At 41.4% G+C, this 22,105-nt stretch overlaps 1 protein-coding gene across 4 annotated transcripts in view; it reads left to right on the top strand.

Annotated features, from left to right (window-relative positions):
- The window catches only part of SIPA1L1 (signal induced proliferation associated 1 like 1), a 165,022-nt gene that overhangs the window by 4,794 nt on the left and 138,123 nt on the right, over positions 1-22,105 (top strand). For all 4 annotated transcript variants that reach the window (XM_026038594.1, XM_026038595.1, XM_026038598.1 and 1 more), the window contains exon 2: positions 4,454-4,551. The gene's annotated coding sequence lies outside the window, so the exon portion shown is untranslated. The remainder of the gene's footprint in view (positions 1-4,453; positions 4,552-22,105) is intronic.

Raw genomic sequence — 22,105 nt, 5'->3', positions numbered from 1 at the left:
CCATCCTTTCAGAGTTATTTCCTTATGCTTGAGCTGATTCTTACCTGTATAAGATGGTTTCTGATGTTTAACGTGTTGCAGTTGTAAGTCGTTCTGAACAGCCCTTAAGCTCTGTGCGTTTTGAGTTGGAGAAAGGTTTTTGAGCATGCTATACAGAAGTTGCTTTTCATTGATTGGTTTTCTTTCTCTTCTCTTTGTGAGCTGCACAGTGACTGAAAGGTAGAGCTCCTCGCTGGGTATCTCCATTAGACAGCTAAACAGAATGACAGACTTAACTTTGTGATCCGCTTACCTGATACTGCGCTTTGCCTGATGCCTTGTGCTTTGTGAAGAGCTGCTAAAGATCATTGCACCCATGGGACCTACTTCAGTGTAGAAGCAGGTGACACAGTCTCTCTGCAGGTGCACAGAGCAAGGGCCATCCAAATATTTGACTACCTCCATTGAGGAAAAATTTATCTTAACATATAGTTGCGGTTGTCCTTGCTGGAACTTCTGTTGCCTTTCTTTATAGAGGTGTTTAATGACAGGAAGAGTTTAGTCATTGCCACAACTTCCCTTCAGATAGGTGTAGACAGCACTGATCTCCCTTCCCTCCTCGAGCCTCCCCTGAATAACGGGGCCCATCCTTAGGGTAGGGGAGAGGCAGAGCATGGACCAGCACTGCAAGGCAAATATTGCACATTACTCTGTCTTCCCAGTGGTTTGTGTTGATGTATTTTATTCCTAGATGCATGAGGCACCTTTGATAACTATATACATATGTATATTTTTAACATATGACTTGCTTACATTGCTTAGCATGGGTTTTCTAATTTGCAACCAGACTTGAGCTTCAGGCTGGTGGCATGAAACCAGCATGCTCATGCCAGAGATGTAATCCATATATTTCTCTGCTCTTTGAAGTTTTTTGTTCAAAATTGAACTGGGGAGTCAACTGTACCTCATTTTTGTTACTGTGCCTGGTTTTTTTTTGCTTGTGTGACTTGCTTAGTTGGTTTATATTGTATTCCTTCAATATAATCATCAAACAAACCATTGTGGTTGTCTGAGTTTCAGCGAAAAAAGATTTTTTTGCCTCCTCTATTCCTCGTATCAACTTCCAATTTATAAATTACCATTTGTCTGATGTGCCTGCAAGGATGCACTTCATATTTTAATGCGTTGCAGTTGAAATCAATAAAGCTTATGGCAGAATAAATATCTGCGTGAGAAACGTGGAAGCGGCTCCGCTTGGGGATGATGAGTAGAGGAAGGAGAAGTGAGAAGGGGAGAGGAGACAAAGTAAATCTGTCCGAGGTGACTTAGTAATTACTAAACACTTAGGTGTTTAGTAATGCTTCCAGTTAGGAAGGACTCTGGTTTTTGTCAGAGCTTGACTTGAGCTAGGCCTTGTTGGGGGGCTGCACGGCAGTGTTTTGGCCGCTTGTCCCCAGGGCTTCGGTTGCAAGGGGCTCGACAGTGTCCCAGGACACGAGGACAACTCGCCTTGCAGATTTTACCTGTCACGGCAGCCTTGTCTTTAACCTGCCAAGGAAGGATTCCTCTGGGATAATTGTGTCTAACGGAGCTGCTCTTGCCTACCCTTTTGGTTAGACTGATGCAGGGTGAACATTGATGGGCAAAGAAATAGAATCTGTGCATATTTGATTACATGCTAAATAAATTAGTATTTTTTCTTTAGATCTACCATTCAGTTAAGTGGGGCATAACACGAAACTTCAAGTCACCTCACTTTCTATCTGCTGCAGTTTATTTTTCTAGCATGAGGAAGGTTTTTTTGTCACTTGTACAGGAAAAACCTATTTTTGTAATTGACCTGCAACTTGTGGTTTGTTGTTCTTGCTGTTCTTGGGTTTTTTTTTTTCTTTTTTTTTTTTTTTTTTCCCCCAAAGCTGATTTGGGGCATTTTATCTTTAAACAGCCCGAATAGCAGATGTTCCTTTTCTCTTTTTTTCTCCCAGTTCATTCTTAAGCCAGTTTCACATGAACATGATTTTTCCTTGCTGTTCTTACGTTGTCAGCTAAGGAAAGGATACTCCTGTGTTCCCCGTTGCAGACTTTCAAAAATCTGAGGCTATTAAACGCATTTTTTACAGAAACTTTGCTGTCCAGGAGCTTCAAAAGTAAGAGTGTAAACAGGCTTCTTGGCCAACATAGTGTAACTAATAGTCCTATATTCCGCTTTGTTAAAGCGTATTCCCTTTTTTGTGCTTCATATTCCTAGCCTTACTATTAAAATAGTATTTTTACCAACCTTTTACTAGTCTGAGCTCAAGTAGAACTCAAACTTGTGGCAACCTTTTTGGTTGATGTATGTAATCCACACATTTCCAGGAGAAAGCGATGCTGTGTATTTGGGCAGGGAATCTCTGTCTGCCTTAATTTATATGTAGTAAGTGTGGCTTTGACCTAGGGAGCTGCAAAGGAAATCTATTGCTTAGAAGACAGATAAGCACCTACTGAAAACTGCAGTATGATAAAGCTAAATTATTATTATTTTTTCTGACCTTTAAGTTACTTTTTTTCCCCCATGTAAAAATAGATAATGACAAAATAACAGAATGGATTATAAAAAGCATTCTTTATCCTAAAGCTGGCTTTAGGATAGGAGAAGTTTGTCTGTGTGGGAGAATGATGCAAAGGCTGCTTTCTGTCATTCAGTTTCACGCTCTTAGGTTTGCCTTAGCCTGGATGAGCTTCCAGTCCGTGTCCTGGTGGAATTTCTGTGTTAAGTTGGCTGACTTTTTGCTTTTGCTAAAAAGATTAAATCTGGAGGCCTTGCTACTTTGCATTTGCATTTCACTGTATATGAAATGCAGGTTTAATTATAGAAATTAAACCTTCTTTAAAGGGACTGCAGAGAAAGCGAATGCAGCCTTGGCTCTCATTAGCTCCTCACTTTCCAACTGGCAAGCCCAAGGAAACAAGCTAGCAAAAGCACCAAAAAAAAAAAAAAAAAAAAAAAAAAAAAAGTCAAAACCAGGGAAAAGGGAGGAATTCCTTGCAATAAAGCTGCACGTGGTGCTGCTGGTGCCGAGGCCGCGGGCTGGGGCGGGAGCAGCCCCTGAGCCCCATCCAGCAGTGAAGGGGAGCCTGTGCTTAAATGCTGAACACGTCCTAGATTTGTTGGGTTAACTGCTTGTAGCTGCTCCCAGCTCTAGTCTAAAACCTATTCGTGGTCTGTGGTGCAGACTTAAGTTTTTTAGTACCTGAATAAACAAGAGATTATTATTCTCATTTTATGACTAGGAGAGCATTATAAGGGATTGCAGCCAAGTAATCAGGATTGTTGTTCTCCTGTCTATGGAGGGTTTTTTTTTTTTTTTTTTGGAAGGTGACCTTGATCGTTTTTCGTCCTTTGACAGCTCTTTCTTTGCATTTTTGTGGTCAGAGAGAACGTGATACAAAGTTTGTGCTTATGTTCTTTTTTATATATATTATTTTTAGTAAATAGCGTGGAGGCTGGAGCTGAAGTCTTGATCTCCCTTTGCATTTGCACTTCTGCTGCGGATAAGAGCTGGAGCAGTAGTTAACTGAGCCCCTGGCTGATGCTCAGGGTGGAGGAGAGAAATCCGTGGGCAGAAGGAACTTGCTGCTGCTCCTTTGTTTCAGAGTAAATAATATTGCTGGCATTTGGTTTCCAGAGGTTGGGGAAGAACCTGGATTCCGCTGCTGCCAGGCTTCTTTCCAGAGGCCCATTTGTAGATTTTTGGTAGAATATTTGTCTCCTCTACCTCTCTCGGATTTCAGTGAATGCTAAAGTCTAAGAAATATTGTTTGTTTTTATTTCAACTCAAAATAATCAAAAGTTGTCAAAGCGCTTTTAGATCTTAGAAAATGTCATTTTTTTCCAAGTAGTATTCAGAGAAAAGCAAACTCATTCCAGCTTAATGTGATGTGTCGACTATTTTGTGCCTTAAAATACCATTTTTGGTTGCTTCTGTAGGTGATAGGTTACTTCTAACAATTATTTTATTCTTCTAAAAGATCGCCAGTTATTTCTGTTGGTCGGCACACATATCTAGGTGTGCTGTTTCTTTAGTAGAGCTGCATAGTTGGGAGTCGAGTTCATCCAGTGCCCGTTTGACGTGCTGCCCTTCCTGGGGGATCACAAGAGGGTGGCACTTGAACCAGCCAAGGGCACAAACAGGTTGTTCAGTGACAGAAGGATCCTGCCAAGAGGGCTCCCTGTGTTTTGAACGAATTGAATAGCTCCAATTAATCTTCTTTCGTGTGGCTGCAGAAATATTAAAGCATACGCTACATCTGTGTTTAGACTTCACGTGTAATTTTATTCAGTTAACCAGTCTGTGCCGTGGTGCAGTGAATTGATCATGCTGCAACTATGATGAAAAGTTTCTTGGGCCAGGTGCTCAGAAAGGGGGACGAAAAAAAAAAAAGATCTTGAAACTGCTGTAAAATGAGATTTTCTACTTTTGATTTGTTTTAGGTGAAGAACTTTCTTTGGACTTGCTCAGATATTAACTCTGACAGGAATGGAAAGCTGAAGGCTTTCGTGAATTTACACCCAAGAGAACTGAGGAACAGGTAAGACTTGACACTTCAGTTACATAAACTTCACTTTTGTGGATATTTGGCTGTTAAAGTCCACTTTTTTGATAAAGTGGCTTTTTTTCCCCTCCTTCTTTGTATGAGATGTTAAAGTATGTTTTCTGATATTTTTGATAATTTCTCATAATTTTCTGATTTTTTGATAATTTTTTGAAGTGCTATGGAAAGCTCATGCCGTAAAGATGCCTAAGCAGAAGTGGGATTAAGAACAAACTTCCTTCTTTTAAAGACTTATTCCTTGTTCTATATAGCTAATCTAGATTTTGTGTGATATTTCAGATGATTTAATTTGCTTCATGATTATAGTTGATAGTTGATTGGCCGTAGCTGTTTTTTTTTACTATTTTGTTCTTGCAATTCTGAGTTTAAGGATCCAAAAGTGAAAAAGCTTTTTTTTCCGTTCTAAAACACATTTTAGAAATTTAGAATGGTCTGGACTTGATGAGAAATGATCCTTCCAGGGCAAAATTGACTCAGTAGAGTGACTTTAGACATTAAAGCTTTTCTGCTTTTACCAAAGAAATTTAATTACTGCAGTGCAGAGGCTCTAAATACAGGTAGTTTTACGTGCTAACATGGGTTTGGCTTAACTTTTGTTAAATATGAGGGATTTCTGTGCTTGGCTTGATGGTGGAGTAAAGGAGTAAACATTACTTGCATTCAGGTAGATCTTTGTGCTTAAAACAAAGCCTTCTAAGGAAGAACAAGGGTGTGTTTATACATATGGGGGAGTTACAGTGAAGACAACAGCAGTTCAGGTTTTCTTTCTTCCAGCTAATAGTTTCTAAGAACAAGCAAAATGGTAGTAACATCTTTTTTCTTAGTGCTGCCTTTTGAGGAGCACTGGTAAAGTTTCCTCACTGTACTGAGTTGTGTCAGGCTTCCCTGAAATTATTTACACTTGTATTTCTCTTGAACTGTGGGCTGTGCTGCTTCAGCTGAAGCATGTGTTCTGAATTTTCAAAGTAATTGGTAATTGTCATGGTAATTGTCATTTAACCTAACCTACCCAGAGATACTCTCATTAACTTCTGGCCTGGTGGATGGTTTATCTTTCTGAATACTAGTGAGCCAGTTCTAAGTGGTCGAAGGAACACCACATGGCTAAGATGAAAAATTATTTTTGACCTGTAGCTCTAGCTAGGCACCTAAGGTTCCAAAACCTGCTCACATGCAGCTTTTCAAGGTTGTATTTCATTTGTTTCCAGTTGTGTTTTTGCTGTTGGGAGATAGGTCTCCCAAAGCTGCTTGTGGAGATCCTAGGAAAGGTCTCTACAACTTGGGTGAGTACCTGTAATGACGAGCAAGGTGCCTTGCTTGTCAACGCTACCTGAAACTGAGGTATGAGGGCACTCTCTTCTCTGGTGGTGACAGACTGGGGCTCAGTGGCTGCTTCTGCTTCCACGTGTCCCTGCCAGGCCTGTCCCTGCAGCACCCGTCACCAAGCCAGTCTGCTGTCTGCGTCCTCACCTCGTCCGCACTTGCGTAACTGGGAGAGAGCGGGCGGGCGAGAACCGGCACCCAGAGCTTTGCTCGTGAAACCACATCCTGAAAGCGGCGGCGCAGCGAGAGCTGTCTGGGCCTTTGCTCTGAAAGGTCGGCAAAACTCGCAAAATACCTTAAAGAGTAAGCAGAAAACCCAAAGGGCAAAGGGACTCACCTGTCAGTCTGAAAATGGATGCAACTTTTTGTCCATAAGACAAGCAGAACATGGGCTGTAACGATGGCAGCTTTCCCAGGTGTAGTAAGGCTCTGCCTCATAGCCTGAGACAGCTCAGGGCCACGATGGTTCTTCTGAAATGCTGTGGCTTCTTATCCTTGTGTTCTCTGTGCTGCATCTTCAAGCAAGGGTGCTCCATAAAGCTGCCGGGGATCACGTGGGACCCTGGGGGTTGGTGTGAGACAGGCTTTCCACACAGGAAAAAGTTGTTGGATGAGAATAGTTGTTTAAGTTTTAAGCAGCATTTAAAAATGAAATATATAGGTGACAATCTTTGGTTTCCCTTTTTTGTCTGTTGAAATGCATCACTCCTTTTTAAGGTGAAATTCTGAAGAGAGGGGTGAACCTGTATGATATCCTTGGTTAAACTTAGCTTAAATTCTGCTGTTTTCTCTGCTGCCAAAAAGCTCTATTAGAGCTACCCGGATGTGTCCCTGCCAGGGCTATTTATGGCACGTTGCTTCTGCCGGTGCATTCCAACAGGTGTGTTGGGTTTGTTTTCCTGACATCCATTTTGCAATCTAGGATGAACGCAAGTCTTTCCATCTGTGTTCCAGTCTAGTCCCAACAAGTTTAACTCCAGCGGTGGCTGAGTTGAGGTTTTGATGGAATGGCTGTTTGGCAGCCTCTGTCTGTAAACACTCGGGCACTTTCAGCACGTCGTGTTTTGGGGCAGGCATCGCACGGTTGCATAATCCGGAATTGTGCTGTGTGAATATGAGATGATTGTAAGGATTGAATGCATATGGGAGCAGTTGAGAGTTTGTTGCTTGAAAAATAACTTCCTGTCCCTCCCTATGGCCTGTTTTTTTTAAAATGGGAAGAGGGCTTGCAAGTGCTGCATTGATACTTGACCCTAATATGAAGTGTATATGAAATGAAACCTCAAAGTCCTTCAGTTTTTTTTTTTTTAGGGGGCCCTTAATGAAGTGGGTTGTTCAGCTTTGGTCGCCAATCTGTAGTTTCAAGTGATTCATGGCTGACACTTGTGACTCCTTCCCCCCAACACTGACAACTAGAAAACCTGGATTTCTTACAGTAAAGTCAGGAGAGAGCTGTGATAGCATTCAGTAAACAATAATACATATCCTTAAAGCAAGAGAGGAAAAACTTTTTTTGATATCCTGTAAGGGTGAATTAATGGGCAGAGTTGTTTGATTTGGATGTCTTTTAATTGACTGTTCCTTATGTGTGAGCTTTATAGGCTCTTAAATCTAAGCCTTAAACGATCACAAAACTCTTAACTGGCTGTTCTCTTTCTCTGCTGGTGGGAACCCACACTTTCCCCACTGATTTGTGAATAAAAACAACTCATGTACTGAGCCAGATGATAGGTCTCTAGACCTCTAACCCTGCATCCTACTTGCAGCAGTAGGAACGTGTAGCTGCATTGAGGGGGAGCAATAAATGCTCTATTAAAAACAGGTTTTATGATGTTCTATTGAATTTAGGACTGCTAGAGTTGGACACCATGGTTGTTGCATTGGAAATGCATTGTGCGTTAATTTGTCCTAGCAATTCTTGAATCAAACCATGGCGTTTGGCTTCTGACTTGTACTATGGCACACAGCTAGTTAGGTGTTAGGGGTGGGGATGGGGAGAATTCTCTGAAAACTTCGCTTTTTCAGCACTACTAATTTTATTGGGATTTTCCCAGCGCTTGCATTGTGTGATACCATAGTTAATCATTTTCTGCTTGTGTTCTTGATGTTCTTGTTTTTAATGGTCTCTCTCTTATCCCTCCAAGGCTTTGAGTTTCTGGTAATTTTGTATGGGAGGCAGATCGTATCTCTGATCACTTGTCACTTCTCACTCTCTTTTTTGAGTAATATGAGCAGAGTGACAAACAGTAATCAGGAAGAACAGTAATCTCTCATGGTAGATTGTGATATAATGATGCTTACTACTTTGTTTTTCTTTCTACAGTATCCCAATTATTTTCATTTGTCTTTTGGTTATGTGGAAATTGTATTTTAGAGACCTACCCATGGCGGCTTCAAAGTGGCTTTTAAGGAGGTTAACCTACATAATAACAGACTTCATATTTGTTGCTAATTTATTGTGTTGTTTTTCTCTCCACATTGTGTTTTGCTACATTTAATGACTGATTTTTTTTATGCAATACATTTTATTTCACAATCAGTCCATCACTGAAACTTTCTGTAGCTGTCCACAGCGGGCTTCATGCTAGGTTATTCAGACTAATTCTGAATCTGAATAATCTGAAAAATGCATCTTTGCAAATATTATGGTAGGTAATGCATCTGTCCGGTTTGCTCACTTAGAGAGCAGTGTTTGTTTACTGGTATAGGCCCCGGCACGGATCCTTGAGAAGAGTTACCAGTGCCTCGTCGTCATCTAACCTTGTTCTCTCCCACCTCAGCGTCTGTGAAAGCCGGTTGCTTCTGCCTAGCTCCTACTTGGTTGTTAGGTTATAATTCCCTGAATAACTTTTCTCCCTCATCCTTATGATAGCCTGGTTTCTTGAAGACTTCTTGCGGACCTTGCTAAAAGCTTCTCCTGAAGCTCCATGTACCTGGCTGCACATGCCAGGTGAGTTGCATCGAATGGTTTATGTGCGCTCCTTGTGCCCAGCAGTGAATCCCAAGTGGTCCACCTTCCCTCCCAGAAAGTGGGAATGCTTTAGTGCGTCGTAAAGCAGTGATGCTGCTCATCCTTGAGCAGGCATAGGAGGTAAGGAGAACAACAAGAGTATGAGAGGCGCACGCCGTGTAGCTGGGGCAATGGTGCGAGGTAGCACCAAATGCGCCTGAACCTGTTGTGTTGTGTCGTGTCTCCTGGAGCCGCGTGGCAGAGAGGGAGCTCTGTGGGCACCGCCGCGTGTTCCTGGGCACCCGTGCCTCCCAACGGGCCTTGCCGCTGCTGCCTTGGGAACTGCTCCTCGTGGCTGCCGGGCCCTACTGGCCGGCCTCCATGGAGTGCTTGGAGAGGGTGAGGAAATCTCGGCTCTACCCGGCACGTTCCTTTGCTTGAACACTGGGAAGTGGTGAATAAAATAGAGCAGAGGCAGCTCTCAGGGAACTGTGAGACTGCAGAAATGCCCCCTTCAAACTGGGTTTTGCCTGGGATGAAGTGATGGGAAGTGTCCCTGCTGATGGCCAACGCAGGAGCCTCCGTGAGCAGCCTTGTGCTGATTCTCCTGCCGGGAGAAGGTGCAGAGCGGTCCCTTGGGCACGGCTGATGGGCAGGGTTGGACGATGCAGGGCTGCGGGCAGCGTCCCTGCCTCGAGAGCCCCAGCGCTGGTGTAAAAACTTCTCTGCAGGAGTTTCCAAGAATAGCTGATACGCACCATGCCTTCAGCATGGAAGAGGTGCGTCCTTGCCTTCAGCAAGGAAGAGGTGCATGGAATCATTCTAGTTTGTTTTCCCCTTCAGAAACATTTGTGAGCCTTCTGGATTGCGTTTTGAAAAAGCACAAACAGGGCCCTGGGGTTTGAGATTGCCAAATACAATTCTTGTGAAACAGTACATAAATGAGTGATTTCTGATAGTATCTGCGGTGCGGGGGAAAAAGCAAAACACAGCTGACTACAGGTAAACCAGGTAACTCCTCCGAAGCTTTGCGTTGGTATCGCCGAAGAGAAAATTCTTTTTCTGACCTTATTGGACATAAAGTCTCGGGGACAACAAAAACACTTATTACTTGTATCCAAAGATACTGGTTTTGTGGCTGTTGGCTACTTTGGTAGAGAACAGAATATTACAGAATAGAATATTTAAGGTTGGAAGGGACCTCTACAGATCATCTGGTCCAACCTTCCTGCTCAAGCAGGCACACCTAGAGCATGTGGCACAGGGTGGCATCCAGGCGGGTTTTGAAGACCTCCAGAGTAGGAGACTCCACAACCTCCCTGGGCAGCCTGTTCCAGACAAGAAAAGACAAGAACGTCTTGTCTTTTATTTGTTGGTGCATTTAGAAGAAGGTAGCTGGTGGAGAAAATCCACAAGCAGTGTTCTGTCAAGATATGCTTTCAAAAACCATTACTGCTTAGTAACAGAGTGAGAAGATCCTTGTGATGTTAATGACATCTTTTCCAGCAAATCTATTGCCTTGAAATGAATTGTTACTTCCTCATGATAATGTCATGTCACAACTATTGGTTGTGACAACTTTCAAAGAGAAGGGGAAAGAGTGAAAGTGCCAGGTGACTGTAAGGAACTGAAAATCATCTGTGAATTAACTAGATGTAACCTGGAGTTGTTGGAGGCAAAATGGTCCCTCTGGATGACAAGTGTGCAAGTGCCTGTTGAGGCAGCTGCTTTCAGCCAAGGCCAAGCTTCAGAAATTGCCCCCAATGTGTAGATGTTGCGTAAAGCCCCACCGTGGCTGATGAATATTTGTTGTGTTTTTTTATGCAAAAATAAACAGTTTTCCTATGTGGTAAGGAGCTCTGCTACTTGATACAGAGGAGAACTCATTTCTAGTGAGGAACTGCAGAGTGAAGTCAAAAGACTTCGGCACAAATAACTTTTGTTAGAAGTAATTAAAACTGTGGTTGCGTAGTAGTAATTTTTTGATAAAAGAAGAGCTTAAATCAATTTCTTTTTGGAAAAAGCTTAATGTAAGTAGGTAATTACAGTATTTCCATTATACTCCTGCAGTCATTTTGTGGATGTGAAAACAGAAGCGATGTTCAGTATCTCAGTGCACCGTGTTACTGTGTGTGATGGACTATCAAAATAAAACAATTTATTTTTTAAATGGCTTTTGAGCAGTTTATTTCTAGCAGGGCATTCATTGGTATATCGAGGGACCTTGTACGTGTTCTTGTGTTATGTGGTTGTAGAAAGGCTCTGTGTTCTGGTTTTATGTATGTACACATATAAAAAATTATTGCACACGTGCCTAGACACCTCTGCATACATACAGAGTTACTGTGGTGTGTGTGTGTGTATATAAAAATATGTGTGTGTGTGTATATATAATTTTTTAAATATTATATATATAAATATGTGTTTGCATTGTGGAAATTTGACCCTCTCTAAACATGTTATCGTTGGCAGTTGGTGCTGGTGGGTTTCACACTGGAGCTGGGTCTCTGTGCGTAGCCTGGTGCAGCACAGGGGATTTTTTGACCCGCAGTAGTTCAGTGAATCATTTTGTTACTGAACCTCTCCTGCAGCTTGTGGTTGGCTAGTGTGGAGGAGAGATTGAGCATCCGCTATTTAGAATGAATTTGGGGATTTTTATCTTGTCTTCTAAAAGCTCTGTGTTAAATGTATGAATGGTGTGTAAGATTTGCCAACTGGGCAGTTAGTACATGGAAAAAACCTTTCTTTCTAAAATGGTTTTTACCTTAGACTGCTTAGGTAAAACCCCAAAACTTTAAAGCTCGTTACACATACATGGCTCCTTCTCCATTGATACAGGCACAACTGCATTTTGCATTTGAAAGTCTTGTCTGTGTGTTTTAGTAAGGCCTTCCTTCTCAAGAAAGCAGCCGTGTGTTATCTGATGACTTGTAAATTCTCGAAAGATTCCTTTAGCAGATGAGTTTGGAAGCAAAACTTACTGCAAAAAATAATATAGAAAAAGAAGAAGAAGAAAAGCTTTAACATTATGGTCTTGGAAGGTCTCTGGTAGCACCTTTGTATAGCAGAGATCTAGTAAAGCTGTGGGAATTAGCACCAAAAACAACAACAACAACAACAACAAAACAGAAAGAAAACCAACAACCCCCCCTGCTCTCTGTTCCATCTCTCGTACAAGATGTACAAATGACCACAGTACATCTTGTGAGGTTCTGTTCTTCCGTTGCACACGCCAGTGGTTTACCTCTGAGCAACTTCCTCCTTCCATTGTACTCTTAAATGTCTGCTTATGAATCATTTAGAAAAAAAGAATATAAGTTAAATTACCTTGAAGATGACCCTTAGAAAGTAGCACATAAAATTTAGATATTTCTCTTTGCTGAGAAAGAGCTGAAATTAAGTTGTTTTGACCTTTTAAATGTCCTTTTTGGTGAAGCATAATTGCATAAAAATGTGTATATTTCCCCAAGAAAGCTTTATCGTGCTGATGATGGTCTGACATGCATGGCAAGCAGAAGATGGTATTTTTATTAGCAAGGAAAATCCTTGCATGCCTACTAGCAGAATAGGGGTTTAGTATTTGGGGACTAATTGGAACCTGTGTTTCTTCCATGTGGCTTTGGAAAACCAAAGCTCAATGTTGTGTGTTGCCTTGTTTGTGAAGGGGATGATCATATGAGACCCTAATTAGACAGGAGCTATTTTTAAGTTTGAATTCATGGATTTATTCACGGAATAGCCGTACAGCTTGGCTGGAGCTGTGCTGGCAATGGATGCTTCTTATTTTGGGACCTGAGAGGAGAGGGAGCTCCTAAAACCCCATAAGTAATGGGCCTGCTTTCCAATGCTGTAGCTTGTAATTCAGCTTGCAGCTGTGGTGAGAGTGAAGTTTATCCTGGGAATTTTTACTTACTGCCCTGGCTTTTAGTCACTTTCTTTCCCTGTCTGTGTGGGAAGTGTGAGGAGCAGTTGTGCTGCTATATTGTCGAGTGAATGGCAAATTTACTTACCTTGCAGTCTAGAGTATGGGCAGAAAGTTGTTATCCTTTTCTGAGGCCTTGCAGTTAGACTTGAACAGCTGAGATTCATGGACCATAGAGGTGTCTCGAAGAGAAGAGCAAAGCCTTTGAAATCTGAAGTTCAGTTAGTTACTTTAAGTTCTATTTGCTCTGTTTCTCTTAGTTTCATAAAAATGGCCATAGAAACAAATAATGCAAAGTATCACGAGAACTTGTACTGCATTTGCTAAACTGATGCCATCAAAAGAAGTTTGCATTGCTATTACTACATAATTATGTATTTTAAATATGTATATGTATTTTTTTCAGAGTGCTGTTAGTCTTCATGCCTTAGTTTTGGGATGCTAGTACGTATGAAGATTGTTAGGCTCATATTATTTATAGAATACATAGTTATAAAATGGTGAATGAGGCTATACACCAAACAAGTACCTAAGTTCATGAAAATAGTATCCAATGTAAGATAGCTAAGAAGCAAGATCCACTTAATAGCTTGGAGCTTTCCGTTAAATTTGCAACTATGGGGTTTATTCCTGGGTTTCAGGGAATCAGCTTGTGAGGAATCAAGTCATAGGATGTCACATGTTTTGTTTCTTTTAGTGGTGCCGTAGCCTGCCGGGTCCTTCAGAGGCTAGAACAGTGCATTGCTGTGCCACAGATGAGGCTGAGTTGAAAAGCGTTTGTCACTTTTTATGTATTTACAGGGGAGATGCTTAAAATTATTAATATTCAGTCTTCCAGTTCTCTTTTTTTTTAAATGAATGTGTCTCTCTTTTTGCTCCATATGCAGAGCGGGTGAGGGAGAGGAAAAGGAAGAAAAAAACCCCCAAAAAAAACAGTCGGAGGAGGAATGAGCAAAAATAAGGCAAAGATTGTGTGAATGTAAGGTGTATTTCACATGTCTTTAAGAAACTGTTGATTTCAAAGCTTTTTATCCATCTTTTATCATTAGAAGTCAATGAGGAATTCTGTTTCTCACAGTGAAAACTGAAGTGCAGGGGGATAGAAAGTCTGGACAAAAATAACGCTAGGACTTCAGAAAACCTGAGTTACACTCTGAAATTTCTTTTCACCTACTAAGTTCTGATGCTTGCATGCGTTTTGTATCTTGGGCTTTACTCTGGGCTGGTGTTTTACTGGCATAGGTCACTGCAGCCACTGCAGCACAGAGAGCAGCCTTGTGAGGAGCTCCCATTTCTTTGTACCCCACCAAAAAAATGTATGCGGGTTGGCAGCGGCGGTGCCCTCCTTGGGGTGAAATGTTTTGATGCCCAGGATTAAGCCACAAGAAGTGGAAGGAAAAAAACACAACAATATTGAGTCTGTTATCTGGAAAAAAAAACCAAGTTTCCAATATAGAATTACTGAAACATTATATAAAGCAGCAGAGGTGGCTTGGTGTTTTTTCCACACTTAGTCTGTAAATTTAAAAAAAAAAAAAAAAAAAAAAAAAAAAACTATTACATTTTGGGGTGGATTTTAAGGTTTTAAAGGAATTTAAACCTTCCAGTAACGTGCTGAATAAGCAGGATCATCTGAAAGTGAATATCATCTCCTGAGCCTACAGTAAACTCCCTGACCACCATTTCTGACAGTAGCATTTTACAGAATTATCAAATACTCACTAATTCGATGTTGGATTTGCTCACCCAGGAAGGAATAATACTGAAATCGTGGTGTCCCTGTTACAAAGTTTGATGGTAGTTGTATAAGGTGCTTACTGCTTGTGATGGTGGAAAAAAATGGGATGAAAGGTGGATCATTTAAGTTATTTCATATGCGATTCATATTTCATTATAGTATTCTATTTCCTACTCAATATGTATTTACGCTATGGAAATTAAAATATATATTAAGAGATTATTCTGAAGCCTCTCATTTTGAAATGAGCAAAATATAATTTAGGTAGGATAATACCTAATTTGGCAAAGAGCACTAAAACGTTTTCTTCCTCTTCTGAGGCTCAGCAAGAGTTACTGGTGTTTGGGTTGTGGTTTAAGAAATGCAAGAACGAACGCAGCTCCTAGAGGCTGAATTTGCAGCCTGTGTGGACATGGAGACTTTTCCTTTGCATCTGGGAAATCTCCTGCTTTTGCTGTGTGTAACAGTACCAGAGAGAACTTCTGAACAGGTGCTACTACATTATCATATTCTAGAGCTAATTAGGTTTACTTTTCATATAACTGTCTTCAGAAATGTTTTCTAGAAAGGCTTCTTTCCAACTCCAGATAATGCTTTCCTTTCCTTCCTTCCTTCCTTTTTCTCCTTTATACAAGTAGTGTGAACTCTTTTCTGCAGTTTCATTGCATCAGCTTTTTACTGTGGCTGATCACTAGCTCCAGAAAGCAGAGACCTGCGATAGGTGGGTATATTTATTTCCCGTTGAAAGCATTCATAGATAAGAACACACTGATGGGTGTTGATTTTGATAGGGCTTGTGTAACTAAAGTAAATGCTTTTTTGTTCCATCTTAAGCTAGTGGCAGATACAGTGTATCAGCAGAAATTCATGCTAATGATGCTATATTTTTTTCAGTGAGCTGCTTCAAATGAAAGTCATGTTAGAGTAGTATGAAAATCTGACCATCTTTTGAAAGGCACCTAGGTTTTTCTGGATTTCTTTTATTAAATATTCCTGTTTGGTATTTTGCTTTGCTTGATATTTCCCTGTAAGAGCTGAGCGTATTACACATCACTAGACAGTAAATGTTGCTTTTTATAAAATGCCTTGTGGAACATATTGTTTGTTCTTTGACTTCCTCGTGGAGGGAGCGGCCAGTATTTGTTTATTATTGTGAATTGCCAGGTTTTCCTGCAAGGGCCATGGCAGTCAGAGCACTTAGGACTCTCCTGCCTGTGAACCAGATAAGAAGGTTGGGTGTTGGTTGGTGAATTATCAGGTTGTTACCAGTAATGGTTTGAGGACAAGACCAAGCTTAGACCCAAAGGAGAATCAAAACAGAAGATATGTTAGCAAGTGTTTCTGGAGTGAGGAGTAGGTTTGACTTGTGGGGCATTTAAAATGTGTATGTGTGGCCTGTTTAAAGAAAGAAAGGTGCAAAACTTTCCAAAAGTTGTGTATAAAATATTATTAAGGGGAAGCTGTTGCATGGGTAGGGACTGTATGTTGGAAAATTAGAGGTACAACAGGGCTCTTCTAACCATTGGATTGTGCATCCTTGTTCTTTGCTGTTTGTCCTTTAAAGAAATGAGAAAGGTAACGTGGGCTGTTCTGTTCTGCAGAGCTGCTTTTAGTTGCTGAGTGTGCGGAGGTGGAAAGTAGGATTGCAGGAGGGCTGCAGCTTGGTATCAGTTTCTGCATCCGCCTCCGGGTGCTGCTTATCAAGAAATCTTGGGGGCCTGAACTTCTTAGGGGTCAGACTGAACTGCCAGGGACAGCAGTTTACCTAAGGCTGCTGTCAGAAATTGTATTTGAGATTGTGCTTTAGATTATAAAAAAAAGTAGCCATATGCTGAAAAATATCAACACATGTTCAAAGGAACGAATAATTCTGAAGCGGAACTTGACTTAAATCTGAACATTTAGAGAGAGATTTTCTTTTAGCAATGTTTCTCAAGTAAGCTGACTTTTTCATCCAGTAGTTTATCAAGTTTTGGGTTTGGTAGGGAACAGCACATTCTCAAGTGATGAAATAGAGATGTTTCCTGAACGGATATGGCAGAAATCATTTTCTAGAGTGTGGGCACGAGAGCTGCTGTGACGACGCTGATGCTGAGAGCTGGACTCCTGGGCACGCTGTGTTTGCCTTTTCCTCCAAAGGGAGAGAGGGAAGGGCAGTGGAGCTCGCTGCTTGCTCTGATACCATCTGGGTGTCTCTCCCTGGCCCTTACAAGGCTGCTTTTCACCTTAAGGCGTTTATAGCAGCGACTGGACCTGCTGCCTGGTCTGGAGTAAGACGCTTCCCCCATCGCTCACATTAGCTGCGTGCCAGGCTCTGTGCACCTTGCCTGAATCTCCACCTGAGATCAGAGCAGCAGCAGTGAGGGAAATAAACCTGAGCATCACATCTGTCTCGCAGAGTCTACCTGGAAGGTAAGAAGGGACCTCCAGAGATCATCTCGTCCAACCCGCCCTGCACACACAGGTTCCCTAGAGCACAGGACACAGGGCTGTGTCCAAGGAAGATCTCCGTAGAAGGTGCTTGCGTTCATGACCATGTCTTGCTTCCCTAGGTATTCCCTATGTTTTAATTGTGGATTGTTTTTTAACATGAAAAGTATTTCTGAACTCCAGGTAGATATATTGCATCTCCAGCTGCAGTGCTAGCATTTAATAGCTCGAGCTTAACTTCATTATAATGAATGGTGTCAATTCTATTATGTGTTTTGAAGTTTTATTAATTTCTTTGCCCTTGCTGTCAGGTCACCATAAAGAAAAGGGTGTTGCCTTTTAATTTTAACTTTAATATCGGGTAAATTACTCTTAAGCATGTGGTTCTTTGTAAAGTATAAAACATAGAATGGTGACGAGGAGAGCTCACTTGTCTCTACAGAGCTTTATTAGAGGCGTCTTCTGCCCGTCTGGCCAAAAATTTTGTGAAGATGGGAGGGACAGTGCCAGGTGGCTCGGGTGCTGGGTGCTTTCCTTAGGGTTGTGCTCCATCTCCGCCTGTTCCTTGTGCGAGCGGGGGTGTTTGTGCCTGTTGCTGCAGGCTGTAGCAGTGTGACTGCCCGGGCCCAGCCTGTAGCCGCTGTGTGGGTCGCCCCACAGGCCCCTGCCCGGCTGCTCTGCCTGTCCCCCGCCGAGCAGCCCTTGCTGCCAGCCTGCTGCGTGCAGGGCTCGCTCACCGAGGGCTGCGTACGCTTTTCCTTCCTTATAGGCCTTAACTAGGGCCTTTGGCCGCCTGCCCCAGCCCTCTAGGGCACTCTCTTGCATTGCAGCTGAATTGACTTCTGTTGTGGGCACAGATGTTGGCAGCGTTTCTGGGGAAGAGGACAAAGTACCTTGTTCTCAGGATGTGACATTTGTCTGCTACCACTTTCGCATTTAGGGGGTGGATTTGGTACTCCTAGTTACTTATTTTTATGTAAATACGTGCTAACTAGTCTTCACCAGAACGTTACTGAAACACAGAGCCTGGTTTTGTTTCCTTCATGATTGTATCTTCATGGTTGCCAGCCTTCATGAAAAGGAAGGGGCTCAAAAACTTCATTTTCAAATGAAGTTTAATATCCTTTTTGGCATGTTGAGTTTCTGCGAATCTTGGGTGCCTTCCTGGACTCAAAACCTTGTTCTGGGTAGGCTGGTTTGTGGTGTTTTTCTGCACAGTTCATCAGAATTTCCACTTTGGTGGAAATGCCAAGGAAAACCTGCAACTGATTTAAAAGCATGTTATCTGCACTTAGGTAGGTCTGCCATATCGCTTAAAGGTCACCTTTAAAAGCACCATGCATTCAAATGTGTGTGGTAAGCAGGCGTGGGCATGGCCGGGAGAGACCAGAAAACATCCAGGTGTGTGACTGGCAACGCAGCAGGGAGCAAAGGGCTTGGGATGTGGCAGTGGGATTGTCATCTCGCATCAGGTCACTGTCCGTGAACGTCCTTCACTTGTTAAAATGTGCTCTATCACGTCTCTTATTTATGGGAGAGTTATAAGGCTGGAGTAGGCACTTTCTTAAAGCATGGAGACACTTTTGATTAATGACTGTATGTAATATATGATTATATCAGGGCAGGATAATAGAGGGTAGGAGGAGAAAAATTGCCACTGTGATGCTCGCAGCATTGTGAAACTGTGAGGCTTTGTTCTTTTCAAATGCACTCTTTAACACGTAGATGTGACTTTTTTTTTCCAACTTTCCCCTAATCTTTAGTTCTTCCAAATTGGTAACAAAACAAGAAAGAAGCATATTCACCTTCAGTGATTAATAATAATAAAGTATAGGCCATCTCTGTGCACTTCTGGCTAATTCATTTTGATATTTAAAGTATTTGCACATTATTATTATTTTTTTAACCAACATTTGAATTTTATGCATAGCCACTCAGTCAGTAGCTGTTAGTAACTGCTCAAGTTGCTCACAGGCCTTTTAATCCTGGCTCCTCAACCTTACCCTTTCGTACAAGCACGCTGCCCCTTTAAATTTAAAACTGAGTGGGTATGTTTTCCAAACCTTAGACACTGGTAATTTTTTTCCCCATATTTTTTGGCTCCTCTTTTACCGCGGTAACCACTTGGTAGGTTTCTACTGTCACGGGGTTGCTGTTGCCTTTAACGTGGGTCCAGCGTGTACAGCAGAGAAGGAAGCGCCAGGCAGGTTCGTGCACAGAGGCTTCTGTAGCAGCCGGGATGGACAGAGCCAGGATGGGAGTTTAGTGGGAGACTTTTTGGGAGTGCCCCGGGTACAGTTGAATCTTGCTTGATTTTGCCACTTGGAACCACAGAAGTGCTTTGCTCTGCAGTGATGCAGTTACTTGTTGAGGAGCATTGACCCTGTGGTGTGTGACCATCACCCAGAAGCTAGTGAGAAGTGCAGGAACTCACCTAGCAAGATGCAGACCATGTAAAGAGAAGCTAAACTAGAGATCACAGTGTACTTTTTGAGTTACTTTTATTATTTATTTATTTTTAGGAGATACATAAACTATAATGGAGTGTTATCTTTGGAATATGTGACCTCCAGTGCACAGAACGTGGAGTAGCTATTTCACATGACAAGGAAGATGTCAGGGGCAGCACAAGGTCCTTGCAGTAAATAAAAAAAAAAAAAAATCAAGGAAAATGAAGTAAATGAGAGTTTGAGAAATGGGAGGTAGACTAGAATGAAAGATAGGGCTTGCACTGTCCTGCAAGCAGAATCTTTGTGTCACACTGAGACAACATGGTGACGACACCAGGTTTTTCTAATCTCTTGAATGAACTCCAAATGTTCATTAAAACCCATCCACTATATTAGTAACAGACTGCTGAGATCTGCTGTTTCTACTATCTGATCATTCTTATTGCCTGCACAGTTAGCAGATTAAAAGGGGGTTATGGATTTCATACAGATGGAAGTGAAACAAGAATCCAGAGTAGGCTCATACTTTAATCCATTTAAAATTTATTCTTGGTGCAGGAGGATGTCGGCTGCTTTTGCTTAATGATCAGTAAGTTCAGCTGTAGTGAACTGTACTTGTGGTAGAGCTGAGAAGCAGAATTAATTTCTGTGGAAATACTTTGAAATAGGTTTCCTATAGGAAGCAAACTTGGGTCAGTGGCAGGACAGTATGTTTACAGCAATGATGCCATTCGAATGGTATATGCGTGCTCAAGGAAAGTGTCGGTGTCTCTTCAGATGTACGGGAATGTTTAAATACAGAAGGTAACAGCAACTGCCCAACGCTTCCTTTTTTCCCAAGCAATTGGGTAATTGTCAGTGTTGCCCAAGCTGAAAGCTGGTGGCCAATGAAGAGGAATTTGTCGCTAACCATTTGGGTTAGCTTTCCTCCTAAATCCTAACATTTATTTATCTTGGTTATTTATAGCAGTTATCACATTCCGTTACACCCTCTTATCAACCTGTTCATTTGCGTTGCAATTCTTGGCTGATTTGCTCTGTGCTTTTGTTTTCCTTTTCTGAAAAAGAAGCAAAATCCAGTTTTTGTCTGAGCTTTATTTAATTAAGTACCATAGAAATCGGGCAGTAATTTAAGTGTTTTGTTTCATTTAACTGAAATGGTCACTTTCGCAAATAGAACAAAATGATTGTGCATAGCACTAAAACCATTATGAGCATCCGTTCCTTTTTGATGAGTTATCTCCAGGTTAAGCAGAATCCGGACAATTAACAGAAAATATAATATCATGTGAGGATTGTTGGGAGTCTGGGCAATATTAAAACAGCTTTGTCTTTGGAACAATGGCAATTTTTTCCCCTCTCAAGAAGCTCATTATAAGCAATGCTGTATCATATAAGCATGGTGAAACCTACTGCTACTGAAACCATGGGGGTACCCCAGGGTGCTGTTTTAAAAAAAAAAAAAAAATGCAATTTAGTGTGTTCGGTAGCTGTGTGTTTGGGCCATGTTATGCAACTGAGGAAAAAAGAGCAAGGTGCAACACAACACACCTTTTATAACTATGAAAAGTCATAAAGTTTGAGAACTGTTTATACTGAAATGCATCCGTCCTTGTAAACTTGAGTGGGTTTATAGGCTGACATTCAGTGCAACAAAAAGGATCAAATAAGCTGTTTTTAATGAAAATGTTTTTATATGGGAACAGAGCAAGATTAACTTTTCGTTGTGAAAAACATGGGTGTTATTGATTTTAATGCATCCCATTTTTTTTCTTTGCTGTTAAAGATTGAGACCCACTTGAAAGAAATTTCACTGCATCATTTTATTTCATACTGTAATCTCCTGCCACTATTTTTAATTGAAAGATAAGTCACTTTGTGAAGAACTGTATTTCTATTTCAAAATCCAAATCCTAGATATTATTTCATGGAAGCTTGTGTTTAAAAAACAGCTACAACCAAAAAAAGCCTGTGATGTAATGGGACTTGGAAACATGAATTTGCACAGTTGGGTGATCTACAATAATAATAAATAAACATTAAAAATTGAGCTGTACCCTTTTAACTTGTTTAAAATCCTCTTGTTTTTGTTTTAGACAGTCTTGTAGGCACATGTGTGCCAGCATTGTGTGTTTTGATTTCTTTTTCATTTCTGGATTATGGGCTTCATGTAGTCAGTCAGGTTTTACCTGTAAGTGACATCAGAGAGGCCAATGTAGTTTCCCCAGAAAATGGGGATAACAAAAGAGGTGTGAATTTCCTGTATGAGCAAGCAACAAAGCCCATTTTACAACAATTAGAAAAATTTTTCTCTGTGCTGCTTAGAGGATAGTTCTGTTCCCCTCCTCACCTTGTTCTTCCTTTCCGACAGCTCTGGCACATACCTGACTTTGCACTGAACAGGTTAAAATTAGCAAGCTCATCTAGGGCAGGGCCAAAACGTTTCCTGTTACCTTATCAAGCTGGTTTTCATGCGGATAGTTAACTGTTATGTAACATGGCTACAGTTTACCTCCGCCATCAATTTATGTTTTCTTACAAATTTAACTGGTTATTTTTAATTCGGTGTCCAAGAGAAGAGGATGCTGGAAGTAACTGCTCAAGCCATTAGCAGAGAATTGCACTTTTCTGTTATTCCTGCAGCTTGGGATCTATCTGATATTGACACTTTAAAATCACTTTGCCTATAACTTAGAGGAGCAAATAATCCACTCGGC

The sequence above is a fragment of the Nothoprocta perdicaria genome, unplaced genomic scaffold (genome assembly GCF_003342845.1).
Source record: "Nothoprocta perdicaria isolate Ctin4 unplaced genomic scaffold, notPer1 scaffold_213, whole genome shotgun sequence".
Taxonomy (NCBI): domain Eukaryota; kingdom Metazoa; phylum Chordata; class Aves; order Tinamiformes; family Tinamidae; genus Nothoprocta; species Nothoprocta perdicaria.
The sequence above is the reverse complement of the archived record's forward strand: the minus strand, read 5'-3'. Positions and strand labels throughout refer to the sequence as shown.